This window comes from Amphiura filiformis, chromosome 7 (genome assembly GCF_039555335.1).
Source record: "Amphiura filiformis chromosome 7, Afil_fr2py, whole genome shotgun sequence".
In the NCBI taxonomy this organism is placed as follows: Eukaryota; Metazoa; Echinodermata; class Ophiuroidea; order Amphilepidida; family Amphiuridae; genus Amphiura; species Amphiura filiformis.
The window spans coordinates 67375592-67383009 of record NC_092634.1 but is presented as its reverse complement, the minus strand read 5'-3'; positions in this window follow the sequence as shown (position 1 = coordinate 67383009).

The following is a 7418-nucleotide window of genomic DNA, read 5'->3' as shown; positions in this document are numbered from 1 at the left end:
ACCAGGTGCAATACAATGTACATTATTGACACACTATCACTCTCTTTATCTTCGTCAATAATAGAATAATCGATTTCAATCGAATTGAATACATGAGTTTGTAGTTAAGTGACCTAAGCGATCGATTGCTAGCCAATCAGATAGAACTCCTTTTCTTGCGTTCAGTGAAATACAACTCGCCTGTCGCTCACTACCACTCGCCCGTCGCTCACCAACGGAGTATTAAATTTATATTTATCGTATAGGACGTCGACACTGTGTACCATATATGCTAGCACGAGATACGCTATTTTAAATACAGGTTTACATTTAGGCTACTATCTTACATTATCTATAGGCCTACTCAGGTTTAAGTGATAGTATTTATAGGGGAGACCCGTGTAGCATGCAAGTGAGTTTACTAACAAAGTATGATAGGCCAATTGTTTTCTTTCATTTACATTTACTTGCATTTTTCATTTACTGCCCACTACAAATATTACTGTATCCAAATGCTTGTTAAATTACTCGCGCATGCTCCAGCCACTGGACCAATCACAGTCGACTCAGCGAGATCCTGCCGAAGTTTGCCGAATGACCAGCCGAACTTTTAATCTTCGTGTGTTCGGCACGGGCATTTTAGAAACGTCTTTGAGGGTTGAATGATGTTTTAGATCTGGCAACTTTCTACTCGCATTTGAGACAAAATGGCAATCTACACGAAGTTTTTTAAACCTTGAAAATCGGTGAAGAGATAAGGAAAATAATGACATTTTTCAGCGCACATGTTTTTGATCATCGGAATTTTTAGGCAAGTTGACAATTCTGGAACATTTTGAGGTATACATTTCATCGCAAGATTCACAATTTCTTGGATTTTTTCGATGAATACTTTGACTTTTTTCATCATCGGAAAACTACACAGTATAACACTTTGCAAGTTTTAACGTGTTACATTTTCGAGTTTTGTGTTACATTTATGCCAAAGTTGGACCAAATTCGAGTAACATTTCGGATTTTCCCGTTTCTACTGCACGGAAGATCATAAGGCCGAATAAAAATAAAACATGTTTCTCGTCCCCTCATCCTGCTTCCTTTCTGAGGCCGCTTCAAATTTATTTTCAGTTTTTTAAAATTCACTCAAAACTTTTGAAGAAAGATGTCTTGAAAGTTGAGATGTTTTCTATAGCCTTGCTAATAATGCGAGAAACAATTCTGGATGGTTCTGTGATCACTAGCGGGGGCGTACCTACCAGAACAATAAAATAAAAAGGGCCTCAAGCCCCTCTTCCTCCTTTTTTTAAACCCGGACGATAAACATGTTTTTATTTTTACTCGGCCAAATCATCCTCCACCCAGCTAACTAACCAAATAACGTTCTCAAAACGTTCTGAGAAAGTACCGTTGACGTTTTCTAGACGTTTCGATAAAACGTTTTAAACACGTAATTTTGTTGAAGGTTTTTACGTTCTAAAACGTTATTAAAAGACGTTCTAAAAACGTTTTCACAACGTAAACAACGTTTTAAAAACCTTTCTTTCTGTCACCCAGGACGTATCCAGGACCTACAGAAAACGTATCGGACGTTGGAGCGCGCAACGAACGTACTACGAACGTTGTAGAAACGTCCAAAACGTCCTGAAAACGTTATAGGAACGTAAAAAACGTATTGTATATTTTGTTTTTTTTATTGCAGGACGCACTTATGTTCGTTTCTACTACGTATTTAGAATGTTATAATGACGTATTGAAAACTTTTATTAGTACACTTTACAAAGTCCCAAAATATCATACATAATATACAAAACTATAAGTCCGGCTTCTAGAAGAAAAAAACGCGGTCCATGGCAGTTTTACAGTGACCAAGTGACGAAAACTCCGGACGAAAACTGTAGTATAAACACGAGAACCGTTTGTAGTGATACGTCTACCATGATGATGATAGTATTCACACCAAAGGTAATACGTATGACCTCAACAGTTACGTGTTCGACAGCAGCAGCAGGTTCTTCATTTTACCGGCAGGAATATCAGCACCGGGTATCAGCATGATCCCGGGAAAAATATACACGATAAGCAGAAACACATCCCTGTATGCATACCTGTTTGGGATAATTATTATGTTTGCACCTTAATAATTCCGCCAATACATGTACCAACAAGATACTTGCATTACAAACACTACAACACACTTTCCGTTTTCACAGGGAAGTGGTTAGTCGGTAACACAAATCAAGGAAAAAACATCACTATAGGCCTACCTGAAAATGTCACTTCTTGGAAAACGTTGATGCTTTGATAATATATATATAGAGAGAGAAATTATTCCCAGAGCCATGTGTCACAGTGAGATTCCGGCATACATAATAATACAGTTGATACATACACGTTGCACATAGTACTGTACTTGCTTTGGTGAGTGACCGTTAAGGTCAAGTTCAACCTGTTGCATTCTTTCCATATTCTGCGTGGGTGCTATCATAGTCTTGCTCTTGAGGTCAAGACACAAAGTGAAAGTGTATGTGTATACGCACATATACACCGTTTTCATGGGACCATTTGAAATCTATCCCTTTCAGTTTTTGAAATGTTTGCGTTCTACGTGTATAGGCCTATAGAACTATTTATGCATGAGTATACAAAATCGCAATAATTATTTATATTGACTCCATAGGCTTATGCAAAATGCAAATAAACGCGTCATCTTCTTGTACACGTTTATGAATAAATTAAAATCAAATTTCTACTTATGGAATTTAAATTCTTCTTTTAGGCCAACATTCTATTGTACATTTCCAATATTCTATTGATAAAGAAACGTTTAACAGACGTCAGCACAATATGTTTTGAGAAAGTTGCAGGCGAATGTTTTATACACGTCGCGAAATAACGTTCATTTTATAACGTTCACAACGCGTTCTGTGAACGTCCTAATAAGACGAAATTAAAGCTTCAACATTATAACCAAATCGCAACGTTTTAAATACGTTTTAAACACGTTTTGGAAGACGAAGACGTAAAAGACCTAACCAGAACCTAACAAAAACGTTTTGTAAACGTTTTATGTTTGCTGGGCAGACACGCTAAAGAAGACATGCAAATGCATGGAGTACAATACCAATCACATGTTTAACTGGTCTTGATCAAAGTAATTCTTTGTACTCCATGCATTAGCATATCTTGTGGAGCGTGCAAGGGGGTGACACTAAATTCACGGTTGTTCTATTAGCAACGCAAAATCTATGAAAAATTCAGCTGGTTTACTAGCTAGAAAGTGAGGCCAGTTATCGATCCGTTATAGCTCGTTATGAATAATTCATGTTCGACCCCTTGGATCATGTTAATTGAGTTTGGCAAATAACAACGTTGTTAGTTTTGCGAACTTTGCCTGTTCAATGAGATTATAGCGCGCCCCCAATACATCTGGGCGCAAAACAGGCGAAAACGATCCAGTTTAATGAAATGGCGGACGGGTATTCCCATCAGGCACCAGTTATATGTTTTTTCAAAGAAAGTCTACTAATTTGATATGAAATGACATTTTGCAATAGCAAAGTCAAAATTAGGACTTGCTGTCAATAATATGAAGGAAATATGTGACAGAGGCAAGGTGAGAAATACAAGTAGTATTTAAGTTATAATAACCTTTGATACCCGACCTGACCTTCCATCATGGCGCCTTATTCGTCTTTATGTATTTCTATTATGCTCTCAAGTAAAATAAAATACCAATCTGCTCTGAGCAGACAATGTTACTTGGCTCCCAGCACGAATTATTGATTTTATACGGAAGTAAAGAAATGCACAGTGTATGTGCATGATGTGCAAGCATACTCCAAATATTTACGGTAAATCTGAATAGTGGTCACATGTTAACATATCATGTGTTCGGGAAATCACGTGGCAACATTTTAAGATTTCAGGCTTGTTTACTAGTTAATTGCCATAATTTGTACTCTTTATTATTTATCTTTGTTAATTAACATATATTTTAAATGCTGATAAATCGTGGTTGGCTACCCATGATATCTGTTAAATTCAATGTTTTATGAATATAATTCTACCACGCAGAGGGGGTCACGCAGCAGAATTTCACATCACCTGACTTAGCTACATTTCGAAGCTCTGCTCTTCAAATTCATGTAAATTTCAAAGTTTATACATTTAATATATTTAATATGATACTAATTTTTTGTCAGAACCAACTGGTACACGAAATATACTAGCTTATTACCTATACAGAAAGGTGATTATCAGCCTTCACTCAGCAAATTGACATGCCCGGCATATGCAGCCATTCTCCGTCTGGATAACCCGACTGTCGCCCTCAATACGTCTGGGCGCAAATTTAAATAACAATACGCTATTTACATATCAATGTGGCCTCATGCTAATTAAAGCTGCCCCATCCAGGAGTTCATCTATGGAGCGTGTCTAGAGGATGATTTGATTCACGGCGGGAAGTGCAGGGCAGCATGAGTGAACACGGGTCACTGAATTAGCATAAATGTCACACAAAATAGCTTTCGCGCAAGCGTGGTAACCTCACAGTGAAAAGTTTGACCTTACAAAGCTGTCGAGTATTTAGATACAGCGGTATAGTGTGTAAGTTCGTAGTGTTGCCCCTCTTCATTGGACATGAGGATAATGATTAATAGGCCTACATACATGATACATAGTATCCTATACATGATAAATGTGACATACAGTGTAGTGTAAACAGGGGTGTGCTTGAACAACAGCACTCAAATGCACGATATACACCACATTATACGCCTATGCCATGCTGTAGATTGTAGACAGTTGTAGAGAAGCAGAAGGTCACTCTGTATAAACATTGATCTTCATAGATAAACAAACGTACTGAGCTAGACACAGACTTTAAGGGTACATGCCCATGAGTTTCATTCAGGGGCGTGTTTGTAAAACGGCACAGCGCATTAGTAAAAAGAATAAAAAATACTAAACTTTTCACCGGGGTTCGAACCACTGCCAATTTCACTGAATGCTAAAGATGCCTATGCTGTGCCACGGTGACTGTGGTTAACATTAGGCGATTTTCAAAGATATACATATCAACACGTTTCTAGTGTATTGAAAATCATTTTGATTTTGATTTTGGTAGGAATACGGTCATAGAAAGACATATGACTCTATTTGGCTCTTTGTTTTCATTTAATACAAATTAATTTTGATGAATTGAACTGGTACAACTCTTAGCACTCGTGATAAACGACGATTAATTTAGTAATAATAAAATGAAAACGCTGGGTCATTCACGACGTCATTTGTAATTTATGTCAAAACCTGGGGAGGACCACACACATCCGTGCTGCATGTATACGTGCTCAATCGATACTCAATGATCCAGACAATAGCGTTTGAATATACCGCCCTGCTTGACACATCTTGTCACTTGCGGGAAGATATACTATAGGCCTACCCTAATAGCTTACAATAGATACCCCACCGTAAATAGCTCTGTTCGTTATCTCGCTGTGCTAGTTTATACACGCAGCGTACGGACTTTTGAACCATATTTTGTTCAAAAATGATAGGAAGGGACTGTTTTCAGCTAAAATGTTGGTTATCAGCAGATGCTTAATGATACCGGGAAGTGTTGCAGAAAGGTAAGCGTACTCTTTATTTATTCAAAATATGTATATCAATAAATTTAAATTTGAAATCCAAAAAGTAAATGTCAGGTCAAAATTCTCACCTTAGAATTATTGTGAAATAAAATCAAACCAAATTTAGGCTCCGCAAACAACGTCCAATTATTCCCATTGGTGTTTGCTACACATGCATATAATAAATTATGATTTGGGGCTAATTTGAGAAGAGTTAATGCCTCGAGTTTCAAAATACACCGAGTGATGATGTTTTTGATCAAAAACATCGACAATTCAAGACTCTGTAAAAACAAATCAAGAATTTTCTGGGATAATTGCAACTAAGTGCAATGAAAGTTATGATTTAAGCTACCAGATGCATCATTAATTTCCTGACTATGATATTTAGTTGTGGGAAAAGATTACTTTAATGTTTTGGCGGGATTATTTCCCGCCAAAAATTTCAACCAAAAAGAGCATGTAGCCTTAAGGTATATATTTCGAGGTGCATAACAAACACCAAATTGGTGTCGATGACCTGACATGCATGCATTCTTTTGTCGAGAGTTCACATGGTCTTTCAATTTGTGCCGAGTGTCCTTGGCAGACTTGACTATGCTTCAGTGGTCATGAAAGGATTCAATAGATAACCTAGCTCTGCCCCACTAATCCCCAGCTATTGTCTGAAATTGCACCTCGGAAGATATATTATAACAACTCAGTCCCTCAAATGATAGTCATATAACGACCAAAAGATAAATGACTGACTATCATTGAGGACTGAGTTCCGCAGTCTAGTACTGAGCATGCAAATCTGTATGAAAACCGTACATGTACCATGGTCATTTGGCCGTTCATGTGTTGTTTTAACAAAGCTTAAAAGCATTGTTTGGGATCGGCCGGTTAGGCCTAGAAAAAATTGTTTGATTGACGTAACATAGAAAAAAAAATAAGAAAAAAAGTCTAGGGTCGGGCCTATTTTTAGGGTCGGTCGGGTAACACCAATCCAACAATTTATTGGGCCTTATTGGCAGAATGGATTACTATAACGGTCACTGAATACAATAATTCTCTATGTTGGGTTCAAAGAATAGGGCCTATAAAAATATATAATTTAGGATTGTGGATCAGTTCAGTTCATGTAGCATGGAGACGATGAAGATATTGCTTATTCATTTCTTACACTCGACCGCTATTTTGTCTTTTAAAATAAGTTACCATTAACATTGTGATATTCGCCTATATTCACAAACACGACCTGCACGGCGCGTGTTTCCCAGCAAAAATATCAGCTCTAAGACCCTTAAATTCCTCATTCCTCACATTTCATTTTCCCCAGCCGTCTGATGAAGCCATTGTAAAAAATATGTATACTGATGGCTTTCAAAAACATCAAAAAATAGATAGGAAGAAATGTTAGACTTCTACGCTACTCAAATTTCACTCACCGGAGCGCGTTCACCGGGTCAACCGGCGTCTTCAGCGGATGTTATTGCTCTGAAGATTTGTTGTTGCTAGTGATGTTGTTGGAACACCTCCGATGACGTCATAGATGTAGATGACGTCAAACTTGAAGATGTGGTGGCGCCCCTTGGTTCCGGCGGGGTCAGGAGGTTGTCCCAAACAGGGTCGATGTCTAACCCTTTGTCACGGTTCAGTATGGGTCTTTTGGTTCTGATATGGATGGCTTCCAAGACCCTACGAGGGAAGTCCTTAGACTCCCTCTCTAACACTTTCACGTTTTCCCAGTCAATCTGGTGCCCTTTGCTCCTGTCAATATGTTCCTTGATTGCTGACTTGGAACTGGCCGCTTTGGATTTATGTTCT